This window comes from Schistocerca serialis, chromosome 2 (assembly GCF_023864345.2).
Source record: "Schistocerca serialis cubense isolate TAMUIC-IGC-003099 chromosome 2, iqSchSeri2.2, whole genome shotgun sequence".
In the NCBI taxonomy this organism is placed as follows: domain Eukaryota; kingdom Metazoa; phylum Arthropoda; class Insecta; order Orthoptera; family Acrididae; genus Schistocerca; species Schistocerca serialis.
The window spans coordinates 1,051,983,484-1,051,995,526 of record NC_064639.1 but is presented as its reverse complement, the minus strand read 5'-3'; positions in this window follow the sequence as shown (position 1 = coordinate 1,051,995,526).

The following is a 12,043-nucleotide window of genomic DNA, read 5'->3' as shown; positions in this document are numbered from 1 at the left end:
TGTCAACCTCTGAGGTGCGCGCGGCTAGCGTTACGTTAAGGCAGGCTTCACAAGGAGCGATTGACAAGGGAAGTGTTCCTGATCGAACAGGAATTCGGTGTTCTAATTCTACTGAGAAGCTTAACGTGCCACTTTCACTAGAACGGTAAAAGCATTCCATTGCGTTACTCTTAGTTTGCCCACTGCAATAATTTAAAAATGCACATGAGGTTCCTTAACAGGATTCATGAAACACTATGCAGAACCAGAGTAGGCATATTTGGCGAAATCAATATCTGAACAAACCTCAGGATCAAATGCTTGAGCTGCAAAATGAAATGCCTGTTGAATCACATTCTTGAATAGAGTAACATGTGCGGAGGCATTACGCTTGCCAGGAATTTTGAAGCATGGGCTCTTAGATTGGAGCAGACAGCGTGTTACGAATAATAGAAGGCATTTTAATTATGTAAATCCTATTTCCTAATTTAACGTCGAAGTCACTGCAGAAAGTCCTTATAGAGTCTGTTATCATTCATTCATAAACTAGTATTTTATATTGTCAGAGGGAATATATATCCAAAGGCTGTACGTATTTTGTTGCTTTTGACGGAATGATCATACAGTCAGTGTCTTTACTCACAAATGAATCATTTCCAATTGTTGTGTCCTTGTGAGCAGCCCAAGAATCACAAAGTAGAATACACTTCCGTTTATTTGCGACAAGAAGCACGAAAACGTATTTTAAATGATATTTTGACATTTTCCCACTTGCGTTAGCCTCCAAATGTGTGTCTCGGTGAAGATCGTCTACAACAGGCTTGTTAAGTTTCGGGCCGAAAGTTTTCTTCTGATGACAAATAACAGTTCTTCTGTTCGGTGTCCGCTCACTAAGAGGGCAACATCTATTGTAAGAGTTGTATTGTGTGCAGACTGGACCAAGGCAACTATTGATTTTTCCGCTTTTTTAGATAGTGTCGCACCAGGAATCAGTTCATGATAAAATCCACTTTGATCAGTGTTCCCAAATGCAGTGTGGCCGCATCTGGAAACTTGCTGTTTTCTGGTTTATTTCTTGGAGAGAATGGGCCCCAGCTTGGCGAATATCTTGGTCTTCCTGTACACTTGTGGTTGTCACGAACGCAGTGATGTTTCTGCGGCAAATTCTGTACTCCTTCTTGAGACGTGCTATGAAAGCTACAGAACATGCCCAATTTCTCTTGCTTTTTGCATTGCCCAAAATTTCAGGTGCCGGTAATGGACACATTTTCCTTCATCCCTTGCTACGTCAAACTGGAATAAAATGGTTCAAATGTCTCTAAGCACTATGGGACTTAACATCTGAGATCATCAGTCCCCTAGACTTAGAACTACTTAAACCTAACTAACCTGAGGATATCACACACATCCATGCCCGAGGCAGGATTCGAACCTGCGACCGTAGCAGCAGCGCAGTTCCGGACTGAAGCGCCTAGAACCGCTCGGCCAAAGCGGCCGGCACAAGAACTCCAAGTGTCCTCAGATCTGTATCTGTCTCGATCACGAACAAAATTGTGCAACACACAGCAAGTTTTTGTAATATCTTCAGAAAATTCTGGGGATGCATTCGAAAGCTGATCAAAAATTGTGCGCTATTTAGCAAAAATACACCCAAAATATTTTCTAGCGCTACAAGACTGTATCTGAAAACTCTGAAAAGAAGTTGTCTCAGTATTAACGCAGTAACATTGAGCATAATCGACTGGCAATTCACACTGTACAGAAAGAGTTTAAACACAGGTGTTAAGACTATTAAGATATAACACTGAATGAAAAGTCCACTAGTCCGTTGCACCTGTGTTCATTATAGTCGTTTAGAGACCCACGCAAGCGGTTTCGCAACCTTTAAGTTTCATCTTCTGGTGTGTATAAGTGCTACATCATATGGCATAGGGACTTGTTACAAAATGCCACAGAGGCAAACCGTCTCAGTAGCCAGACGGCAGCCACAGCACTCTCTCCGACAACATACAGGGCACCTCGTAGCTTGCATTGTCAGCTGCTACGATTATTATTATGTTGGTGACAAACAAACGTAAGCATGTCGGCTTTCGGACCCAGTACTTTCCTGGATAACATGTACGAGGGGCATCGTCTGTTGCTTAACACAAGCCGACAGGAACATGTTTTAATCGGTAGTGTGATGTGAATTTACGATTTTGGAAATTTGTGGTAAGGTCTTATGGGACCAAACTGCTGAGGTCATAGGTCCCTAAGCTTATACACTACTTAGCCTAACTTGAACTAACTTACGCTAAGGACAACACACACGCCCATGCCCGAGGGAGGACTCGAACCTCCGACTGGGGAATTCACGATTTTAACACAGACTGGACATTCATCAATGATGATGGCTTTTAACAACTGAGGAGGGCTGAGAACTTTGCCTAGCCACGCCAGCTGTTACTCTGCGGCATTCTGTAAACGAGAAGATACAGCTTAAAAAGTTGCGAAACTGGTTGTGTGTGTATCTATTCGAACTGAATAAAGACAGCTACAGCGGATTATTGGACTTTTCATTCAGTTTTATATTTTCATAGCTTCAACACCTGTATTTAAACACCTGTTGTACTGTATGAATTGTCGCTCTATTATGTATAACTATTTTACCTGTGGCTACCACTGTTTTAAAATTGTCTGAAACCTTAAGCACCGGCGATTAGCAGAGAGAAGTAATCTCAGTCTTCGTTCAGTTGCTTATGTTGAGGGAATTTAGTTTGATTGTCAAATGACGTCTTATGAAGAAATAAATTCTTGAACACAGACCTGTCTCGCGATCCTCTATTTGGTCCTTTGTCAACGAACATGAGTCTGTGGTGGGAATAACACATGGCCAGAAACAATATTGAGATAACTTTTGTGTATGACAAGTACATGTTTACCATTTGTAGCCGCCACAAAGTTGTGTAAATTGGCTACCTTTTTAGTAAATCTTCCTTCGAGAAATAGTGGCACCTAGAATTTACTTCTAAACGACAGGGTGGCGCAGGGGAACGGGAAATTTTGAACGTTACAGTTGGCAGCACTGTAGCGCCGGCAGATGTTCGAAACTTTGCACAATTGATGTGAACGCATTGCCATTTAGTAATCATGGAGAATTGGACTGGTGCGGAACGTGCAGTAGCTGTGAGAGCGTTTTACAAAAATGGTGATAGTGCGACTGCCGCGCAGAGAACAATTCGACAGCATTACCAGCTTGGACGTCATGGACGTGTCCCATCTGCGCATGCGATTACAACGTGGGTGCGTAATTTTGAAGAAACAGGATCTGCCTTGAAAACGAAACCTCCAGGTGGCATTCCAACGGTACGTACCCCAGAGAACATTGCAGCTGCTAGAGCTGCAATCGAGAGAAGTCCTGGCCGCTCCGTTCGACAGCATGCATCTTTGCTAGGGATTAAGCGACGAAGCTTACAAAGAATAATGCACGAATTAGACTTCCATCCCTATAAGTTGCAGATTGTGCAACACTTACATGAACGAGGCCCAGCGTCACGTATGGAGTTTAGTAGCCAGATATTGGCTAAGATCAACGAGGATGCGAATTTCCTTGGTAACTTATGGATGTCAGACGAAGCCCATTTCCACCTGAACGGATTCGTGAACAAACAGAATTTTCGTTATTGGGCACAGGACAGTCCTTGTGAGTTTCACCAGCGACCACTACATAGCGCCAAGGTCACAATATGGTGTGCTGTATCATGTCATGGTGTTATCGGCCCTTATTTTTTTGAACGAGAGGATGGTAGTGCAGTGACAGTAACATCCGCTCGATATGTTGAAATCCTTCAAACATTCTTTACACCGAGACTGTACGAGCTTAATCTTAAAATCGAAAACATGTGGTTTCAGCAGGACGGAGCTACGTCACACACCACACACTGCTCGACAATCGATGGCAGCAGTTCGGCAATTGTTTGGAAGACGCATTATTTCACGTAACGGTGACATTGCATGGCCTGCGAGATCCCCTGATCTTAGTGTGTGCGACATCTTACTGTGGGGATATCTTAAAGGCAAGGTGTACCGTACACGTCCTGCAACAATCCATGAACTGAATGAGAACATTGAAAACGAAATCATTGCCATTCCCCAAGATTTGCTACACCGCGCATTCCAGAATTTTCATAACAGGCTGTTAGAGTGTCAACGCCGAATGGGAGCACATCTTTCCGATGTCATCTTTAAAAAGTAAAGAGACACTTTTGGACATTTTGACTGTAAAGACATACTGAATAATGGCATACTGAATACATTCACTTTCGTTAGTAAATTACTAGTTTTATGTATTTATTCATGGAAATGACGTTATTTCGAAATTTCCCGTTTCCCTGCGCCACCATGTGCTTCTCTTTGATTTTCTTGGTCAGTAACAGAAATAAAAGAGAGGTACCCTGCTTATCAGACTCCATGATGGAACAAAACACGGCGACATGGCAGCAGCGGCAGATCCAAGCGACGACAAAGGAGCGCTTCTCGGTGGCTCTAACGCAATATTGCTGTGCTCATGTGGTTCCACGTGTACAGGCATCATGAACCAGTGTACAGGCACTATGAACCACATGACCACAGCAATATGCTGCATGCATCTTATTGTCGACACTCGCAAATAATCCGATGGTTACAACCTTCTGAAGAAGGGCACGAAATGCCTGAAAGCTATTAAGAAATTATATTTCTTTTTTGTATGAAGGCTGACTGAAAAGTAAAGCCTCCACCTTCGTAACTCTTCAATAGTTGGCAGCATTGCTATGCGGCGGGTACTGGCTTGTTTCGTAGCCTCTTCTTTACAGCTCCACTTGGCGGGAAGCCTTAGCATTGGAACGGTTGTGTTGTTTAGTGTTAAGTATGGAAACCTCTGCAGACGGTGGTCAAAGCGATTTAAGCAACGTGCAGTCATTGAATTCTTGACAGCAGAAGGTGTCACCCCAAAGGAGATTCATCAGAGAATGAAAGCAGTTTATGGTTATTGTGTTGATGTGAGTAGTGTGCGTCGTTGGGCGAGTAAGTTTAAAGATGTTGAGGCGGGAACATCTGACCTGCGTGACAAACAAAAAGTTGGACATCCTGTGACAGCAACCACCGAGTTTCGCGAGCAAAATGTTGACAAACTGATTCAGGTTGATCGTCGTATCACACAGAGAGAAACTGCGAGCATAAATTGGTTCAAATGGCTCTGAGCACTATGGGACCTAACTTCTGAAGTCGTCATTCCTCTAGAACTTAGACCTACTTAAACCTAACTAACCTAAGGACATCACACACATCCATGCCCGAGGCAGGATTCGAACCTGCGGCCGTAGCGGTCGCGCGGTTCCAGACTGTAGCGCCTAGAACCGCTCGGCCACCCCGGCCGGCAAACTGCGAGCACAATCGGCATTTCACAAGAACGTGTGGTTCACATTATTGCGTTGCTTGGCAAACCACATACTTCACGTGCCACCGCAGCAGAACTTAAGAGACTGAATCTCACCACCGTACGGCATCCTCCATACAGTCCAGATTTAGCACCGTCTGACTTCCATCTGTTCCTGATAATGGAAGACCATCTGCGAGGACATCATTAAGCCTCTGATGAAGACGTTGAGAGAACTGTGAGACTGTGGTTGTGGAAACAGAGTGTCGACTTCTTCCATGACGGCTTCAGGAAAATTGTTCATCGCTGGCAGAAATGTATCCAATTGGCTGGTGATTATGTGGAAAAGTGAATATTGGTAATTAAAGATCACATTCTAAGGATTATTTCTGCGTTTGATTTATTAAAATATTCCCATCCAAACACAGCTAATGAAGGTGGAGCCATTACTTTCCATTCAACCCACGTAGCTGGTTGCTGATTATTTCTACATGCAGAGGCGGACGAAACTATTCAGACACAGGTCACATGCATATCACCCGGTCAATTGTGACTGGTGCATACACAGAATGTGTATCTGTGTATGTGCCATAATGCAGGGAATCTTTCGAAAGACGGCGACTATGCGAATGTGACCGAACCCTCTACCTGGAACGATTAGTTCTGTGTTACCATCACAGGAGTGTGCTTCACGCGGGACAAAATTAATCAGACATCGCCCCGCTTGACAACGTAACCGCAGTCTGAAGGCACGACTCGGCGGAAGAAGCGGTCAGTGTACGCAAGGCAGCTATCTCGTAATACCGGAAAGCACAGGTCTCGTCAAAAAAGACCAACGTAGCAGCAGGCTTACTGTGCGGCTGCATAGGGAGGTAAATGCATACGCAGAAATAGGCAAGGTCGTCAACCGAAGCCGAAAAACCATATTTAGTGTCGTCCAGAAATGGAAAGAAGAAAAAGCTCTCGTCAGCCGTCCACGGCAGGGGCGTCCTCAGAAACTCACGAACGGAGAGTCGAGACGGAGATAGTTCGAATGGTGAAAAACGGCCCATGCTACAGCGGCAGGACTCGCAGAAGGCGTTGGTACCGAAGTTAGTGTTAGAACAGTGAGCAGATGCCTGAACAGTGCTGGTTACAATGTCACCAAGCCGCAAACCGTTCGTCAGTAAGTGTAACGCAAAAAAGCGGATGGCTTTTGTAGAAGAATTTGTCGGCAAGGAGTGACCTTTTGGGACAAGATTCTGTGAAGTGATGAATGCAAATTTACTTCGAGACACGTGGGTGGCCGCAGTTTAGTGTGGCGTCAAGCAAACACAGGGTGGGAGCCCAAAACCATGCAAGCAACTATCAAATATGGAGGCGGCAGTGTGATGGTGTGGGAATGCACGTCTTCCTGAGATACTGGCGAGCTTGTCTTTATTGAAGGCACCATGGACAAATTTGTCTATCTCGATATACTCAAACAAAATCTGTCGAGAAGCGCTGCGACGTTGGATCTTGGAGGTGACTTTTATTTCCAGCAAGACAATGATCCTAAGCCTACGGCGGAAATTGTCAAACTGTAGATCCTATACCCCACCGCAGTCTGCGGACCTCAATTCCATCGCAAACAGCTGGAAGGAACTGAAAATGGGGCTACACAAACAAACGTTGTTTACCCCATGCCTGATGACTGTAATACAGAGAAAGGGACGCATTACCAAATACTGAGTGCTGAGTGTCTGAACACTTTTCCCCATTATACTGTATATTTCGATTATCTTTTTTTATGTAAGGCATGTTTGTTACTTGTTGTTCTTCATATGTTCAGATTGACATACACTATGTGATCAAAAGTATCCGCACACTCCCAAAAACATACGTTTTTCATCTTAGGTACATTATGCTGCCACCTACTGCCAGGTACTCCATATCAGTAATCATTAGACATCGTGAGAGAGCAAAATCGGGCGCTCTGCAGAACTCAAGGACTTCGAACGTGGTCAGGTGATTGGGAGTCACTTGTGTCATACGTCTGTATGCGAGTTTCTACACTCCTAAATATCCCTAGGTCCACTGTTTTCGATGTGATAGTGAAGTGGAAACGTGAAAGGACACGTACAGCACAAAAGCGTACAGGCCGACTCGTCTGTTGACTGACAGAGACTGCCGACAGTTGAAGAGGGTCGTAATGTGTAATAGGCAGACATCTGTCCAGATCACCATACACGAATTCCAAACTGCGTCAGGATCCACTGCAAGTACCATGACAGTTAGCCAGAAGGTGAGGAAACTTGGATTTCATGGTCTAGCGGCTGCTCATAGGCCACACATCACGCCCGTCAATGCCAAATGACGCCTCGCTTGGTGTAAGGAGCGTAAACTTTGGACAATTGAACAGTGAAACGTTGTGTGGAGCGTCGAATCACAGTATACAATGTGGCGATCCGACGGCAGGGTGTGGGTATGGCGAATGCCCGGTTAACGTCATCTGCCGGCGTGTGTAGTGCCAACAGTAAAATCCGGAGGCGGTGGTGCTATGGTGTGGTCGTGTTTTTCATGGAGGGGGCTTGCACCTCTTATTGTTTCGCGTGGCACTATCGCAGCACAGGCCGACATTGATGTTTTAAGCACTCTCTTGCTTCCCACTGTTGAAGAGCAATTCGGGGATGGCGATTGCATCTTTCAACACGATCGAGCACCTGTACGGCCTGTGGCAGAGTGGTTACACGGCAATAACATCCCAGTAATGGACTGGCCTGCACAGAGTCCTGACCTGAACCCTATAGAACGCCTTTGGGTTGCTTTGGAATGCCGACTTCGTGTCAGGCATCACCGATCTACATCGGTACGTCTCCTCAGTCCAGCGCTCCGTGAAGAATGGGCTGTCATTCCCCAAGAAACCTTTCAGCACCTGATTGAACGTATGCCTACGAGAGTGGAAGCTGTCATCAAGGCTAAGGGTGGGTCAACACTATATTGAATTCGAGCATTACCGATGGAGGGCGCCACGAACTTGTAATTAATTTTCAGCCAGGTGTCCGGATACTTTTGATCACATAGTGTATGTAGACTACTGGCCATTTAAATTGCTACACCAAGATGAAATGCAGATGATAAATGGGTATTCATTGGACAAATATGTTATATTAGAACTGACATGTGATTACATTTTTACGCAATTTGGGTGCATAGAGCCAGAGAAATCAGTACCCAGAACAACCACCTCTGGCCGTAATAACGGCTTTGATACGCCTGGGCATTGAGTCAAACAGAGCTTGGATGGCGTGTACAGGTACAGCTGCCCATGCAGCTTCAGCACGATACCACAGTTCATCAAGAATAGTGACTAGCGTATTGTGACGACCCAGTTGCTCGGCCACCATTGACCAGACGTTTTCAGTTGGTGAGAGATCTGGAGAATGTGCTGGCCAGGGCAGCAGTCGAACATTTTCTGTATGCAGAAAGCCCCGCACAGGAACTGCAACATGCGGTCGTACAATATCCTGCTGAGATGTAGGGTTTCGCAGGGATCGAATGAAGGGTAGAGCCACGGGTCGTAACACATCTGAAATGTAACGCCCACTGTTGAAAGTGCCGTCAATGCAAACAAGATGTGACCGAGACGTGTAACCAATGGCACCCCATACCACCACGCTGGGTGATATGCCAGTATGGCGATGACGAATACACGCTTCCAATGAGCGTTCACTGCGGTGTCGCCAAACACGGATGCGACTATCATGATGCTGTAAACAGAAGCTAGATTCATCCGAAAAAATGACGTTTTGCCATTCGTGTACCCAGGTTCGTCTTTGAGTACACCACTGCAGGCGCTCCTGTCTGTGATGCAGCGTCAAGGGTAAACGCAGCCATGGTCTCCGAGCTGTTAGTCCATGCTGCTGCAAACGTCGTCGAACTGTTCGTGCAGGTGGTTGTTGTCTTGCAAATGTCCCCATCTGTTGACTCAGGCATCGAGACGTGGCTGCACGATCCGTTACAGCCACGCGGATAAGATGCCTGTCATCTCGACTGCTAGTGATACGAGGCCGTTGGGATCCAGCGCGGCGTTCCGTATTACCCTCCTGAACCCATCGATTCCATATTCTGCTAACAGTCAGTGGATCTCGACCAACGCGAGCAGCAATGTCGCGATACGATAAGCCGCAATCGCAATAGGCTACAATCCGACCTTTATGAAAGTCGGAAACGTGATGGTTCGCATTTCTCCTCCTTGCACGAGGCATCACAACAACGTTTCACCAGGCAACGCCAGTCAACTGCTGTTTGTGTATGAGAAATCGGTTGGAAACTTTCCTCATGTCAGCACGTTGTAGGTGTCGCCAACGGCGCCAACCTTGTGTCAATGCTCTGAAAAGCTAATCACTTGCATATCAACAGCATCTTTTTCCTGTCGGTTAAATTTTGCGTCTGTATCACGCCATCTTTGTGGTGTAGCAATTTTAATGGCCAGTAGTATATTACACATCTGTAAAGAATAAAATATATGTTTTGATTTAAAAACACATTTAAGGTTTACTTCTCTAATTATTCCCAGTGTCAATACTTTTGTCCGCCTCTGTAAACAAACAAATACTCACACTTCCGCCTACCGACGTATTTCGCATTGCTGCTGGAGTACGCGGTGCATCGCGGAAGCGGGAATGACGTGGGGCGTTGTTGCTAGCGGTGGCCGACGTGTGCCGTAAGCGCGTCCGGACTGACGCTGCGCTTCCGCTTCCCCGAGTGACGGGAATAGCGACCCACATTCCGGGAAGCGCCGAAGCCGGCAGTAGGTGAGTGCGCGACGGAAGTGCAGATCCGCGCAGACCCGCCCAGAAAGCGCCGGTAGTTTTCCGAGCGGTCACCGCGACGCGCTGCGCGTCGTCACCTGAGGTTGCGTCGCGTTGCGCAACGTGACGTCGACGTGCTCGGCGCACGGGCTGCGCCGGCGGCGACGAAGCTGAGAAGCGCGCGAATGCGGCGCAGTTTTCCGAGAGCAGCGGCTGCTGCGCGCGCGAGGCGAACACGTGCTGGCGAGGTTGCACTTTTCGTTTAACATTGCGCTCCATGTGTCACACCCGTCACGAGTCTTCGTCATGACGTCGCCGTCTTGCAAGACGGTTGCAACTTAATACGTCGCAATGGCTCGCGATTTTCTCGGCCGCGCTGCTTTCTAGCCGACGCTCACATCACCTTCAACAGTTTCCTGCCCCAGGCTGGGTCTGTTAGGATTGTAGGCCTCGCCATCTTATCCTGTTTTTCCACCATCTTTCTGTGTTCGTTCCGCAGTCCTCGTCTCTTTTTTTCAACATTCAACACACTCCTCCACACCTTTCAGCCGTCTATCCCTCGGTCTTTCTCTTCGTCATTTCCTTCGCATCTCCATTTCGAATATTTTCTTACGAATCCTCTTGTTTTCCATACTCCCTGTATATTGAGCAAGCAGTAAAGGAAACAAAAGAAAAATTCGGAGTAGGTGTTAAAGCCCATGGAGAAGAAATAAAAATGTTGAGGTTCGCCGATGACATTGTAATTCTCTCAGAGACAGCAAAGGACTTGGAAGAGCAGTTGAACGGAATGGACAGTGTCTTGAAAGGAGGGTATAAGATGAACATCAACAAAAGCAAAACGAGGATAGTGGAATGTAGTCGAATTAAGTCGGGTGATGCTGAGGGAATTAGATTAGGAAATGAGACTCTTAAAGTAGTAAAGGAGTTTGGCTATTTGGGGAGCAAAATAACTGATAATGGTCGAAGTAGAGAGGATATAAAATTTAGACTGGCATGGCAAGGAAAACATTTCTGAAGAACATCGAGTATAGATTTAAGTGTCAGGAAATCGTTTCTGAAAGTATTTGTATGGAGTGTAGCCATGTATGGAAGTGAAACATGGACGATAAATAGTTTGGACAAGAAGAGAATAGAAGCTTTCGAAATGTGGTGCTACAGAAGAATGCTGAAGATTAGAAGGGTAGATCACATAACTAATGAGGAGGTATTGAATAGAATTGGGGAGAAGAGGAGTTTGTGGCACAACTTGACAAGAAGAAGGGACCGGTTGGTAGGACATGTTCTGAGGCATCAAGGAATCACAAATTTAGCATTGGAGGGCAGTGTGGAGGGTAAAAATCGTAGAGGAAGACCAAGAGATGAATACACTAAGCACATTCAGAAGGATATAGGTTGCAGTAAGTATTGGGAGATGAAGAAGCTTGCGCAGGATAGAGTAGCATGGAGAGCTGCATCAAACCAGTCTCAGGACTGAAGACAACAACAACATAAGTGCCCATACCATCTTAGCCTTGAAGTTTCTATCCTGCTCTGCGAGGTTTCCTCTTTCCCTTTCTCCATTGCCCTTTCATTCCTCATTCTGTCTCCCCTTGTTACTCCTATCCTACTTCTGAGGAACTTCATTTCACATGCCTGTAACCTGCTTGCACCTCTTTTCTTCATGACCCATGTTTCAGATGCATGGGCGAGCACTGAGACGTAGTAACTGCTGTGTATCACTTCTATGCTTTTTTGTGGGACGTCCTTGTTACAAACCAGGCTCCTAACATTTTGTAGGAATGCTTCTGCCTGTCTGCCACGTTTACTGATCTCTTTCTCATTTATTCCATTTTCCTCTTCCATTTCCTAGCCGGCCGGAGTGACCGAGCGGTTCTAGTCGCTACAGTCTGGAACCGCG